At 42.3% G+C, this 15,850-nt stretch overlaps 1 protein-coding gene across 4 annotated transcripts in view; it reads right to left on the bottom strand.

Moving 5' to 3' along the window:
* Positions 1 to 15,850, bottom strand: part of RASAL2 (RAS protein activator like 2) — a 180,731-nt gene that overhangs the window by 53,939 nt on the left and 110,942 nt on the right. The window lies entirely within an intron of this gene.

Raw genomic sequence — 15,850 nt, 5'->3', positions numbered from 1 at the left:
AGGTCAACTTCTCCTCATTCTGGCAATATGACCTTACTAAGATATGACTTTGGCATCTTAAATCCATGCAGGCTGATCTGATGAGCACAAATATTCATAAAAGATGCACTTGTATCTTTTTCCAGTATAAACACTAGATAAAGTGTACACACTATTAAAAATCTCTATACAAACACACATATACTATCCATACATGAATTTGTATACATAGCTAGATACAGATACAGAAACACACAGATACCTTTATCACAACTGCTGCCCATCTCCAGCTCAATTGCCAGACTTAAAGGAATCCAGCTTCACAAAACATCCCTCAACACGGGGAAGGAAGAAAAAAGAAGAAGAAGAAGAAAAAAAAATCGCTTCCTAGCAGAAAGTCCATTGTTATCTCCTGGATCTTAAAGAAAAGGAGTAAGCCGTGACTCCAGACAGTGACATTTTGACTCCTGCCGTTTTCCTTTCAAGAGACAGATGCAGCTTAAAGTTCCATTCCTGGCCGCCCGGCCCTGGGGATCCGTGCTACTTCCACTGGAGAGAAAGCCGGCTCTCTGCGTTCCCCCTCCCTTCCCACCGCTTGCAGGGAGCGAGCGAGCAAGTGAAGAAGCAGCACAGAGGACTGCAGCTATTCAATCAATCGCTCCGACTGCACATCCTCATTAGTTACTTTCAGGCTATTAACAGACGCCCAACTGCCGGCTTCCCTCCGCTACAGAAAATTTCACTGTACATCCTGATTCACAGCAGCAAAAAACGTTTACAGAGACAGCCAGCCAGCTGGTGCCACGAGAGCCGTATTTTCCTCAAAATAACCGAAGAGAAAAAATGAGAAAAGCCTTCTTTGGGGATAACATTACTTGTGATGTCTTTGCATACCGGGTTTTGATTTCAGAGTTACCATGCGTATCTCCCATGGATGCTTGAAGAACGACAAAATGGAGCATACTGAACGAGAGGCTAAGAAATCTGGACCCTGCAGTGTTAGTGCCTCTCACTGTAGATATCTTTTAAAAAAACAGACCGCTAATGTTCTGCCTCTCAATCTGCTCATAACCATCAATGGGGAAAGAACTGCTAAGAGGGAGAACAGCCTCCTAAACCGGGCAGACAAGCTCTAACACACAGTGTAGGTAGCACTGGAAAACGGGGAGGGCACAGCCGCTCGCTGAGACGGCGAGGACGATGCACAAGCCCTGACCAGGTAAATCACGGTCTGTCAAAGCCGGTAATAACCGCGATCGAGCAATACCACTTTCGGGGACGTTTCTTCTTCGGGTGACGAGCGGCATCGGGCACTTTCTCTTACAGCTAAGGAGGCATCGCCTGTTCCAGCGCTGGAGGGTAAGTCGCTGTCAGGGCACCTTTAGAGAGCGAAGCATTTGGAGCAGGGCCAGCGCTAGACCAAGGGTTTTGAAGAACGGTCAGTCCCACCGTCTCAGGAGCCTTTGCAGAGGTTGCTAGTTTTATCGGCAGACGTGCTGGTTTATACCGCCAGCCTCCTCCCCTTGCCTCTACGAAGGGAAACTTTTCTGCAGCACCCGTAAGTACTGCTTTCCCAAAGAGAGCTGCGTTGCGTAGGGTTTAAATGAGTGCTTCTGCTGTTCTCGCTGTAAACGTAATGAAAGCAAAAGGGAGTGATATATGCACTTGGAACTGGGGACTAAAGCGAGCACCTTTTATTTTACATCAAATAGTAATGCGTAATGTAATAGGTTTGGCTTTCTCCACTTCTCACACATGGGAAATCACATCAAAGCTGCTTCGGTAATTTAATACACTCTGTTAACTTTGCTGAGTCATAAATGAAAACAGGAGCCTGAATTCCCCACTATTTTCAACAACAGGTTCTGCAGGAGGGTCAGTTTAGGGAAAAGTTTAACTTCAAACCAACTGGAGTTGAAAAGCTGCAAGGACTGTGCCTGGTTCTCCTCGCCTTCCCTCTGCCCCCACACCCACCCCGCAGCAATGCAGGTTCTCTCCAAATCAAACACTTGAGATTCCATCGGTAAAACAAGTTTCTTCCATTCTCAGACCATCACAGAAGTATACCAAATAGGGAAGGGAAAATGAAATATTCACAAGTTGCCTGCATTGAGTTAAAAATAAAACTACCTTTCCCTCTCTTCTCCTTCCAAAAAACACGAGCAAAAAACCAACATAGTCCTCAGAAAAATAAGACGACCTAGATATAGCAAAATTGTCGAGATATGTTAACTGGAAATCAAAAGCTAAAGCAACCTGCCACAATGCCCGTAGAACGGTATTTTTGCTGAGTTGTGTAAAAAGAAAAAAAAAAAAATCTATCCTGTCACCACCAGGCAAAAAATTAGATCGTTCCTTCCCCTGTTCCACAAGTAATGCCAGAGGCTACTCTTGCATAATCTTCACCTGCTGTAAAAATCAATGCACCTCTCGTCAGCTTAGTATTAAATTACAACTGCTTTCTGCACTGCTCACTCTCAGGGACCAAGACTACAGATAAATCACCTTGTTTCTACGGATAAACAATCTGAAACCCTTTTCATCCACTCGCAATTCCTGGGAAGAAAAAAAAAAAGAAAAAAGATAGACGAATCTTCCCCTTTTCAACCTTAAAATATCTATCGGATGAATGAGTTGTAAACATTCCTATGGGACACTTTTAACTTCTCACCTCATATATTGGTGATATGCAGTAATATTTATGTCAACAAATATTTATGCAAATAAATATTTACACACTACATAGAAATGGTTACAAAGCAGCCGAGCCAATTACTCAGCAATGGCGGGTGCCTCTGAAGAGGGACCTGCCCAAGGACACAACGAGCGTTGGTCTCGTCTCACATCCTCACATTGCACCACCCTCTACCCTCTGCAACACCCAAGCTTGTTCTGTTGGCCAGAAGGCAGGTTTGTGTAAGACGAGAGACACTTACTACTCCTTTAAAGGCGACCGTTGGAGCCTCAATGACCTCCGGTCAGGATGTGGCTCTTGGATTCAATCTTAATTTCCAAATGCTGGGTGCTCTCTCGCCACTTGAAATTGAAACCTTGCTGTTGTGGGAATTTGTATCGTACTGTGAAGAGCTGGGTTTTTTTCAGGGTGGGAGACGTAGAGATTAAACAAAACTTCCAGCTTTGTAGGACAGTGCTTGCTACTCTACCTCCATTTTTCTGAATTAGAAAAGGATTGGAGAAGGGCAGGAAGAACACTCAGGAACAAAGAAACCTCCTCAGGGGTTAGAGTGAAAAGAATTAGGTTACTGAAATTGCAAATAAGGTCACAGAAACAAAGATTACAGGGATGCCCGTGATTTTTTTGCAGAAGGAAATGCAGGGGAACTGCTGTGCGGTCTCAGTGGGACTCGTGTCAAGACTGCGGCACCTTCTGCCCAGGGCTTGTGTCCTCCCGGGAGCGGCAAGAACGTCTCCAGATCCGAGTTCCTGCTTACGGAGTCCGGGAGGTGACCCTACAGCGGTCCCAAAGACCTACCTGGAGATGCAAAGCGGAGGTAAGAGCACCCTGGCAAGCACGGCTCTGCTCTGCTGTTACTCGTAAGGGCTGGCACTGGTGTCTGTCACAGCAAACAACAGATCAGATCACCTGCTCCGGGCTGGCAGGTCCTATATTCCTATGATAAAGTTCTCAGCGTGGTCACGTTCTGCACACCAGGCTTTTATCCATTGCGACTTTTAACACTTCACAAGAATAAACCAATCAGAAGTCACAATAATCAACCGAAAATCACAGTTTTATCAGTTACGACTTTCAGCAGTTCATAGTAACAAGTGGCTTAGCGCTGACCTATTATCTGCTACAAAATCCTTCGCTCGGATGTGCAAGAAAGATTTGGATTTGTGAAAAGCTACATTTACCATCCACTGAAAAACACTGTACTACTGAAAAAAAATAATTCATATTTCTTTTCCAAGACACAGAGTCTGTTCAACAACAACAAAACCAACCAACCACAGCAAAAAAAATCCGTCCTCAAATCCATTCTCCGAATATATTTGGTATCTTTGTGTTGCCTTTACTAGGAAGTGGGCAGATTTCTGGTGTATATTATCTACTGGTTAGGAAAATATAAGAAAGATAGAATCAGATTCCAGGGATTGGGACCTTCCTTTGTTTTGTCTGCGCACATCCTGATACGATGGTACCTTGGTCTGCGACCAGAGGGGACAGAGAATATGATCCATGAAAAGAATCAATTGCTTCCCCCTCTCACGTCCAGTTTAATAACAGGTATTTGAAAAATACAGTTCAAAACCACCCATTACCTCTCCAGAACCGAGGGCTCCCAACGACTGCCTCTCAGGTGGACTTGTATTAAAATGTACCCGGCTGAAACAAAACCGAACCCCACCCACATATTTTCACCCTCTTTACATAGCTACCTTGGCACTCATCATGAGAAAATGGTAATTGCTGCTGGTCAGATCATTAGCTGAACAATCAAACAATCCTGCAATTAGCCTCTTGGCTGAAGGAAGGATCAATAAGCTGCACATATCATGCCTTTTTTTTAAAAAAAAAAAGCAAAATTTGTTGTTTTAAATGTGGTAGCACTCATGCTGTAATAGTTACCACAGTGGACAAATAATTTAAATATTTACCTTTTAGCTATGCCATTTTAGAAATTCATCTGCCCGGACAGGTTATTTTACATTTCAAATCCAGAATTGCCTCGAGGCCTCATCCCAGGATGCGGCACGGCCAGACCGAGTACAGAACCGGCACCAATTCTGCCCCAAACAGTTCACAGTCTTAACCTGAAAGAAGGTGCTATTAGAGCGTGGTAGACCCTACACGGGAGGCAGGAGGCAATAAGCACATTAAGAAAATAACGCAAATTAACTAAGTCACCCTTTATGGGCCTCTGGGTCATTATTTGGTTTTAAAATAAACTTATACTAAAAAAAATATTCCCAGATATGCTATAGAATAATATCTTGAGGAAGGTTTTTGGGGGAAAAAAAAAAAATCTTTGTTATTGAAGATTTGTAAGAACGGGGTAGATGAGCGTATCTCAAAGAAGATGGGCAGAAGAGACTCTACTGGGGATTTGGGAATTGACTAGGAAGGATGGAAGGATTTCAAGGGCTCCTTCAGCACTGCTTTCTACTCTGTCAAAAGGGCAATTAGTCTTACAGATTAACTGCAAAAGCAATACAGAATAAAAACCTGCAGCACTTGACTTTTTGTGGCTGAGGATTTCTTTTTCAAACACACTTAGGAAATAATGGGCTCAAATCTACGCTTGGAAGAGTTGGAGCACTTAAGGGCTTGCTGTTGGCAGGTAGGTTTTGACCATGTTAGTCATAGATGCAACCACCCTTTGAGTGGTTTACTACAGAGACAAACAGAGACTCAATATTTGTTTCACGGACAACAGGAACTACAGAGCTTGTTTCTTCCTTTACAAAGACAGAACACTGAAACTTTTAGCTTGCAGCACAAGAAAACAATCCAAAACAGGGATACTGCCTTTCCACTCTGCTACATTTTTATTAACTATCTCCATTGTGAGTCACTGGTCACCTACCACAGGGCATAAACAACGAAGGTGCTTGTTTGACCCTGATGGTTTGGTCTCCTCCTATATGCATATATTAAAAACCACTAAACCCCAACATATACATATATATGTCATTTTAAAAATATTGTTTTATATGCATGAGTGAATGTTCAATCAAGTGAGAATATTTGGCTGGGCTGCTAATTCAAATACTTTCATTCTAAATAAACTACCGTGCTGAGTCTATTAAGAAGGGCGTATCTAGTTCACTTTTAGAGCCTTTTAAAAATAAATGAGCATTTCAACAGGTACAAAAATTCAACATGCTCCAGGGCAGCTTATGATGTATCAGTACAGCATATGCATTAACATCAAGGCATTCACAACGTCGCTAAGACAGCAGAGACGATTTTCGTCTCATTGTCTCTTTCGGGTTGTTTCAGAGCGCTCATGTGACAGCACCGATGAGAAAGAGAACTTGTTGGGCGCAGTCAGTATTTACTTATGGTTTCTTCTCCCTGGTGAAAATACAGACCAGCTGACAAAATTAGAGACAGTAATAAAAAGCAGAAAGATAGAAAGCATTAGGAGATATATAAGAAGGAAAAAGAATAAGAAATGGCCAAAAAGCATCTTTTAGATGAGCATTAGCTAATGAAACAGGAATCCTCATATAAAAATAAATACAAATGTTAATGTTGTGTCTTGGAGGAAGCATTCTCTCATTTTGCTCACTTGTGGAGAATTCAGACTTGGGCCCAATTCACAGACTGTCATAAAAACTTAATTAAAGGCCTATGGAAGAAGCTTAGGGTAAAAGCAAACACAAACCCCCTGATCTGTTTTAAGTCCTGAAGTCCAAGTTTGTATTCTGACTAAAATACATTATGCAAATTCTACAACATACAACTTAAAGGAGAAAAGTGAAATTTGCAGTGATAGCCTTTCCACATTTATCAACACAACTAGGCAAGGGTGGAAAAGCCACAAGAAGATACATCAGAGAGAATACAACCAAGTCACACTATGCTCAAGTGCACAAAAGCTACCAAACCTGGGTAGGAAAATACAAAGGAAACTCTGCAGAGCTCACTGGCTATAGAACTCCATCATCAAACAACGTCTGGATACCAGTCAGGATCAAAAACCTCCCAGTCCATTAGTAGGGACTTTAGAAGATGATACTGTGCTTTACCAGGGACTGAGTCCAAAAGACAAGTCTTGCAAGATGATCCAGGTAAATATAAAAGATCTTTATTTTACAGACAAGTAATTCCGTTGGTGTTAGACACTTGCATTGTGCTGGCATATAAAAAAAGTTTAACTGAATTAGTGCCCAGTTCAGAAGGTGCATAGCACACAACCTAAATGACAATTTAAGTCACTTAAAAGACATTTAAGTTATTGATTCCTAAAGGACTTTACAGCCTGAAAGACAAGACCTAAAACGCAAAGCAGATGAATACACAGAGGAGGGTGGAAAAAAGGGCAAGAATATCAGAGGAGATAATAGTTTTTGGCTTTCAAGTACCAACTCTCACAACTTCTTTTTGCAGAATGTTCTAAGGAAACTACACGTGGCATTTAGGGAGTACAACATCAGCTGTTATTAGACTGATGCATTTGCTTTGAGGTAGAGGAACGAATCCTCCAGCTCTGCAAACACGAGTCAGAAATGAAAACAGATGCACGTCCCCAAACCATTCAACATATCCTCTGCACGATGTGCGTGGCCATACAAAATGTGGAAGAGTTGCCCCTTTTTAACTTCCTCATGCATCAGCCTCTAAAATCTCCCGTAATGGTTGACTCTACACGCACAGCAATACAAATTGCCTGGACAACTGTGCCAACACAGCAGCAGACACAAGGAGCTACTGCACATGACCTGGAGATGCTGATGTCCTCGTTAGCTCCTAATGATCTTGGACTGCCCCTGCTAATTCAAATTACCTTGTGTTTGCTGCAGAGAGATTGCACACAGACAATTAGCGCAGATCAGCTGATGCATGGTAACTTGGTCCCGCAATGTAATTTGTTTAGAGGCTTATGACTTAGACACGCATTAGCATGATATCAATATTTATTATCCTCATTATTAAGCAACGGCCTTGAGCCACGGCTTTCAAACCCGATCTTTTTACTCTCCGCGAAAGGGCTGTGAATCAAGGCGTTCTCGAAGAAGCCAACATTTGCTCTGGTTATCGGGATATTCTCACAAGCGAGAGGCTCTCGGAGGCACCAAAGCTCAACAGCTCTTGTCATTGCTCTCCATAGGCCAGGGGGCTGCTCTGAGCTCCAGCACCTCTTGCTCACTATGGCAGGATTCTGCCCCTGAGCAACAAAAAGAAAAAATCCCAATGTACTGTAGATATCTAAGGGAGGTCACTGAACCTTAAAAATGGCCCCAGAGTTTAGACACTGTTTAGGAATTGCTACCTCTTTAAGGAAAAAAAAAAAAAAAAGAAAAGATAATTCAAATAAAAATACATACTTGGAGGCAAAAAATGCTCCCTGAAATAGGTCAGGTTTGTGACACCCTTCAGACTCCAGGCTGAATAAACTTCCTGGCATTTCTGCGGTGAGATTTAGGAGAGGATCTCCTGGTGTGGAACAAAACGCGGATGTAGGCACGTGTGTAAGGGGGAAAAAAGGCAGAGTCTTGAAGAGCAGCACCAGCGCCCAGCCCATGCACACCCCCGTCCCTGTTCACTCCCGGTGTGACGTTCCCAAAAAGGTCACAGCACACAGCAAATCAAAATAGGCTCTGCGGGAGTCCCGTGCTTTCCTCCCACATTCTGTACTGTTCTGGACCCGGTAAGTAAGAGAACTGCTCACAACAGAGAGACCAGTGGCAACTCTACCAAAAAGAGCACAGACGCACCAGGTATCTGCCCATGGTCTGGATGGAGGACAAAAAAACTGAGGAAAAATAGCATCTGGATTGGCTAGCACCTGCTTGACCGACAGACAAAGATCCACAATGGTGAGTATTGTATTTTGAGGGGAAGAAAAAATATATATATTATAGCAGATATTATAACAAACATTATTTTAAATAGTCCATGGAATGGAAAAGGGGCACGCATATCAAACAGCCCGTCCGAGCAACTCAGTACCTAGAAATTATCAAAATAGAAAGAAAAGCTGCATCCTGAGAACAACAGAAACCATTAAGGAGAGAAATGGAATGATTTGTGTGGAGATAGAACTAAAAGAACAAAACCAAATAACAACAGTTTGACATAGCAACGGCTCTAAGGGAAAGACACAACAATAACCAGCTTCTATGTCTGAATTCTATTTAAAACCTTTTCAACCTCTTACTAGTATTTACACTGGACTATAAATAATGGTTTCGATTTTCTACCTGAATGCCCTTAAACTAATGTGTAAGTATCCAGAAACAAAGCACGGCGTTGTTCGATTGTGCTTCCTTCTAAAGAATTATCTGATGCCTTGGCTGACATTTTTATTCTAAAAGCATCTAAACATTTCTCTTAATAAACATTTTCAGCAGTCTCCTCTGGTTTATCTCACAACCGTCACACAGCTGAGAAAGTTAAGTTGTGGACAAGCTGACAGAAAGGAGTGGAAGCAAACTGAACGCAGCGATCAGCTGGTCAGACGGCACAGAGAAGAAAAAGACGACCAGTAAGTAACATTTAGTTCAGAAACGATTTTCTGTATGGCACATGCCCATTTATAACTTGAACTCTGCCCAATTTGTTTGCAACTCTTTGAAACAGATCGTAACCAAGTTTAATTAACAATTGCATACCACTTAAAAGCTTTTAAAAAGAAATAAGGTCAGGTAACTGACGGACTGAAGAAATTAAGCACCAGCGAAAGTACTAAAGGCTTCCCAGTAAAGTAGTATTAAAAAAAAAGTGAGCACCCTACCGTACCAAGAAACGAGAGAAGGCTTTTCTCATCTTCTGTGCTGCTATCCAGCCACTCGGCCACATCACCAGGAGAAAGAAGACTCATTCTCCAGCCAGAAAACTTTTCCATACAGAACACGATAAGTGAACGGAGCAGGGTAGGAAGGGTGGGGAGAAGCTGACGCTCTTGGGATTCCAGTACTCCAGTTATTGTCTACACTGCCAACAGGAGAGCGTGATCCTGCCCTGTTCGCTCAGCCCCACACCTGGCAGCCCATCCTGCCCAAGCAGGCATGGGTGGGAGCGGTAAGGGGGATCTGTACTTCTTGTCCCTTTGTGTCAGGTTGCAGTCCAAGCAGGAACAGAGAGCAGGCAAAAAAGGGGAGCGGGGGAAACCGAGCTTTTCAAATCCAAAAGAGGCAGCAGGTTATGACAGGATCAGTTTAAATAAAAAGAAGAAGTAGGTCTCAGTGCCGAAGAAGCCCAGATAAGTCAGCACAATAGCTCATCAGCTAGGGGTAATATATCCTATCATTCCTTACAGTGTTGGATTTGTTTGAAGGCTCAGGTATAATGCTTTATGCTAAAAGCAAAAAAGAGCAGGCTTCAAGGCAATTTAAATACCCTCACCATTACTGAAGAGCCTGCATTCCCCTGTTTACAAGCCCCTTCCTGCTCCAGCTATTATAACAGCATCCCAGCCTTTCTTACAGTGAATTTGTTCATGCAATGGCAGGTTGATCAATCTGTGAATAGGAAGCTCCCACCCCTCCCTCTCCCCTCCTCCTGCATGGCGGCGGCATTGATCGGCAATAATGGAATCTGCTCCCGACTGCCAACAGCAGCATTAGAGAGGGAGCAGGGAGCTGCTCCTCTTCCTCGGCGCGAAGCAGCGGTCGCAGCCCCGCTGGGCTGCAGCCTCCGCTGCAAGAGGGTAGCTGAGAAAGAGGTAAGGAGAGAGAGCAGCGTTCTTGGGGGTTCGAAGAAGTCATCAAGGCTAACGGTCGGTTATTTATTTAACGACAACAACAACAGGAAAGATAAATGGGAAATAATTCTGCTCTGTCTAGACAGCGAGCTTGCTCTGCGCGGCTTTGCAATGAGGACTTGTCATTGGGACTTTATGAAGGGTCACATTTAATTGTGCAGGATTTATAGCATATGATTTATTCCACACAAAAGAGCATTTTGCAGGTTTACACATGCACGAGCTGAGACGAATCCCGGTAAGTAAGGGACTCCTGGGCCCCACAAATCAAAATTGCCTTTGTCCTCAGGGGATGGAGCTGATGCTCTGATCAAACTGCACTCTTTAAAGAGACAGCCGCCTTTTGTTCACCATTTTCTGAACCTGTCTTTATTTTAAATAATTTATCTAGTTGCCAATCCCTATTACAAACTGGGACGCTTGCTGACCACTGACTAAAACCCAAGCCAAACCAGCAACAACAAAAAGCCATTAGATCAGCAAAGTGAAGAATTAGACACCAACCGACAAATGAAGAAAAAAAGAGCTATCAGGTCCCAGCAGGGAAGAAAATTCCAATGACTGAGACAACCTGCAGCAAGTATTGTTTGTGCAGGACAGATATTTTCATAAAACACCTGCCAAGCAGGCCAGCCGTGATGCAGAATTCACAGTTACTGAGAGAACATGGTGCGGAGGGTTCGGGAGCGAGGAGGTACCACAGCAGCACGGGACACTGCGCTGGGCAGCCCTGGTCACGCTCAAAAAGTGCGTGTCTCCACCCACAGTATGAACAGATGGATTAAAAAAAACCAAACCAGAAACATTTCCTACATTATATAAAACCCAACAATAGAAAGACATCGGATACATTTCAAAAATAGCTTTTTTTTTTTTTTTTTTTTTTGACAAAATGAGCTCTTCCAACAAATTTTACTCTGTGTGTAGGAGGATCACATTTTGTCCAACTTGTACAAGTAGATTCTTCTTTGAGTTAAGACTCTGCAAACTGATGACGTAAATCCACTTGCAATAAGAACGGAATTTAAAAAAAAATTAGAGAAAGGATTAGATCGCTATTTTCTTCTATCTGGTTGGCCAATATGAAGCAAAATTTCCACGTCCTTCCTTTTAGTTTTCTGTGAAACAAACATTGTGCCCACAACCACCTGCCTGTCCTTCCATTAAAAACTGGTTTAATTTGCAATATTAACTATCAACTCCATAAATAATAGGTTCTAGAGAAAACAAAGTTAAGAGTATTGATTTCCCATGAATGCTTACCCATTTTGCATCCTTTCTAGGAGTGCAGATGCTGTTTTCCTCCCTAGCTGCCTCATCTCATATCATAATTTAGCTTTATTCATCCTTTTCAATGCTCATGATAACAGGGGAAGTATATCACATATCGAATATGAAACTGGCTTGCTGGAGTATTTTACAATATGGGAACATTAAAAATTTTGTAAAAAATGGAGGCAGAGCTGCCAAAGACTTCAGTCAGGAGGATGTAACTAGGAACTGAAAGGGCGTTGAAGTTTTTCATATGCAGACCTCTCCTGTGCATTAACATTCCTGGGGCAACACGCAGAGGGGGAAAAAAACCTGCATAAATACTTCCCTACTATTTATCTCCTTTTCATGTATTTTAACAGGACACAACATCGTGCAGGAAGCTTGTCTGCAATGGACTGTCGGAAGGTGGAGATACGCCTCGGAACAAAAGCATTAATTGCAAAGTTCTTGTATGAAATTAAATCACGAACACAGCCCCATTAGAAATCCAGGAAATGTAAAGTGACGGATAGATGTAGAAGAACCACTGACAGTTAGAAACACCAAATCCATCAAATTTAAAGGTAGAATTAATGATTACAATCACCTAACCTGACTTGAAGCACCTTTAGAACATCACCCAGTGACTCTCACCTATTCATTGCGTTATTTCTAGCTGGATAAAGACACATTTTCCAGCAAAAAAGGACATCTGATCATAAACAGACACTGCAAAGACAGAAGGAGCCAGTCTGTTCCCTTGGTAAGCTGTTCCAGTGGTCAACTCCACTCATGCTCAGATATTTGCTCCTTAGTTCCAAGAATGAATTTATCCAGCCTTATCTCCCAACCACTGGGCACCAGTTGACATATCTATGCTCTGATATTCTCCATTATTATACCCTGGTATCAGAAAAGTCCTCTCTGTTTACATCCTCTGAATACCTAGTTTGAAACAATCACTTTGAAAATATCTTTAAACTCCTCCATAGCATTGATTTTAATTTTTAAATGTTTTGCTCTGCAAGAAAACCAGAGACTAAACTTGCTCCACAGCTGCAGGAAGGATGTAGTGCTGGTCGCCCACTAAAGCTTGCCACCGGCAGAAGAAACACTGAACAGCTTCTTAAATTTGTCTTTCTCCATCTTAAAGCACGCCTTGTGCTTTAGAGCTTACCAAAGCTTTCAAAAAGTCTTGTCCAAAGTTTCCAGGACAACCATTTTTTGAGATAAGCTGCAAATAAGCAGGAGAGGAATATTCAAAACATAACTAACTTATTTTCATGCTGTGAGACCTACCTACGGCGGGGAAAAAAAAAAGCTTGTTGAACCAATGCAAATAGGGATACAAATTGCTCTACTGACTAGAGCAGAAGTATGCAAAATGTGAAAATATCCTGTACTAGACAGATATAGAAAGATGGGAGAGATCGGCAAAGTAGTCATTAAAAAAACCCCAAGCCAAACGAGGAGTAAGCAGCTGCTGCTGTCTGCCCAAACGAGCACCAGTGGTGACAGAGCACAGCAGGTAAAGGCACAAGAAAACTCCTTCAAAGTGTTGGGGTTCATCTCTCTCACCCCCGAGTCCCAAAAGCAGATGAGTCCACAAGGCCGAAAATTAAACCAAGCCCTTACGGTTTGGAACCTCCTATAGAAACTAATAATTTTCAACTTGTATACATCCCCAACAGGTAATTCTTTCCATTACCATCAGTGAATGAGCTTCTGCTCCTTTCTGCTGTTGTCAGAAATGTCACCTTCCTACAGTTCTGATTTTTTAAGCCTATGAAGCTAAGCAGCTTTGCCATCCTGTGGATTTAAAAATCAGCACTCTTGATAAGTGAAACTACACGGAGGCATGAGTGCTCAGATTTTTCTACAGGAGTTTCAGTAAATGATAATTCATAATATACGCAAATAATAGAGCACAGATGCCTTCTGATGCAGATGCTTCGTAAGCACAAAGTCGGGGTAGTATTATAAATCATAACATATTAATGTTCTCTGCATGAGGCACTTACAAGAAGAGGAAAAATGGATCTTACTTGCACTAGGGAGAGACTGACGGACTGATTGATGGATATTGCTATAGTCAGGAGATGATGTCTTCACAGCAACGTACATTAGACATTGCACACCCAAGCCATTCTTATTGAAATGTTTTACAGTTAATTTAGGAGCAAATAAAGACAGAATACTTGCACACTCGAAAAATGAAATGCTCCCTTCAGAACAGGGGCACAGTGGGTAGGGAGAGGGCACATTTTTTGACAAAGACATGTGAAACAGCTTGCTGAGGTTGCAGCACTAGTTAATCCACAAGAAACAATAAACATCCGCTTCTCCAGCTCCTGGATGAATGCCATATATACCAGACAACACTACCTGCCTCTACACATGTCCATTAGGAAATAGGAAAAGTTGTTTGAGTCATTTTGCTCCGCAAAAATGCCAAGCCATTAATAACTTTCCAATCCTATTCAACGCCACAGCACAGAACAAGCAAGCTAGCTTGAAAATTAGTTTTCCAGACATCTAAAAATGTCAGTTCTAAATGGAAAAGGCTCCGTTTCCTGCGTTAAATAATTTTAAATGCTTATCTATAATGAAAGTCATTTTGCTTTGAGGAGTGCTATTACAATACAACAGCCTTCTAACCACGCTATAATCTTGTTCAAGAGTATCTGGATAGACAAGGCCGAGTAACTCATTGTGTATTATGGAATCCTGGTGAAAGGATTCACAATTATTTTGTGACATGAACAACTTCTTGGCTTAAGCTACATAAGCAAAACCAGCGACACAATCCTACGAACAAGCTCTGAGCAGCTGAACAGAATAATTCTATCGCAACGTGAATCAATGGCAGATTTACGTTGGACAGGAGGAGCTGTGGATAGCGCTGTTGGAGCACGACAAAGTCCACAGAAAGCCCTTTTTTACGAGGAAAAATAAATGATGGACACCCAGGTCTCTCTTTAAGCCAGTCCATTCTGTTGCGGAAAGTGAAACCGTGCTGATGAAGTACCAGCCCACACATACACATTATCGTCTAGTATTTTATCCTTTCAGATTGCTTAATGAAGTGATTTTCGCCCAGTCGGTGATCTCTCGCACTCGCTCTCAGCAGCTCTCATCCAGCTGAAGACAACAACCTCGACATGCCACAGCGCTGATGCAATATTATCTTTCAGCAGGGTAACAGTCCCCCTGACTTTCCAGAGTGAACACCACTATCCTTCCAAACCCAGCTGGGATCAGAGACGTGAACCGAGCGGTTACTCAGGGGGGAGGCAGAGCAAAGAATTTCCTAAATAACAATTGCTGGAGCAGCGAGGAATCCAGCGGCAGCGAAAGCTGCGCCTGCTGACAACCTGTAAAGATAAATAGGGATAGAAAGGCTCAAAATGAAGGTGAGAAAAACAACAAACCTTTAAGTTCTCCAGTGTATAACAACACAGGCAAGAGCTCCCTTCTACAGGTGACATTTAAAATAGTGTCAGGGAGCTATTTCCACGTTTAGTTTTGACAGGGCATTGGAGACAAACAGGTCAGCAAATGAAATGAAAATTTAAACTAAACCCGAAGGGTTTAGCCTTTATAACACTCCTCTGTGCCCACTGAGCCTCCCTGGCAAAATCACTTCACCTTTACAGAAACCGAGCAGCAAGTCCCTACCACAAACACTTAAAAAAAGGCTAAATACCCAAGGCTAGTCATGGTCCTCTCAGACAAAGTTCATTTAAATTAGTTTACTTGGACACACAGAACACCACTTACCAGCACAGAAGTTGGCTTATAGTTCCCTTGCAATATGAAGATACATCTAACCGCCTATATGAATCTAATCAATGCTTCAAAATCTTGTCCACAATAGCAAGCTACTATGTCTTAAGAGATCTCCCATTACATTGTGTTTCCTTGGTGCATTTAAACAATTAGAGTATACACAATATCTCCGAATTACAGACATGCTTTTCAGGTTAAGAATAAAAGCTGTCAGAAGCCTATGAAGCTCCTTGCTAAGGAGCTGAATTTTAAACTATTTCTAAAACACATCATCAATTTTTCCATAATATTTTCCTCCTGAACGTTCTAACACATCGTAAACAAGGTGACTTCTTCGTTTTTTAGAAGGATGTCTGCCCCAGTTCTCTCTCTAGATCCCAGTATTGTGTTTTCCTGGCAAAACTGATGCAAGACTGTAACGCTGTAGAGGCTGA

Source organism: Caloenas nicobarica, chromosome 20, assembly GCF_036013445.1.
Source record: "Caloenas nicobarica isolate bCalNic1 chromosome 20, bCalNic1.hap1, whole genome shotgun sequence".
Taxonomy (NCBI): Eukaryota; Metazoa; Chordata; class Aves; order Columbiformes; family Columbidae; genus Caloenas; species Caloenas nicobarica.
Note: the sequence above shows the minus strand (reverse complement) of the source record. Positions and strands in the feature narration are given on the sequence as shown.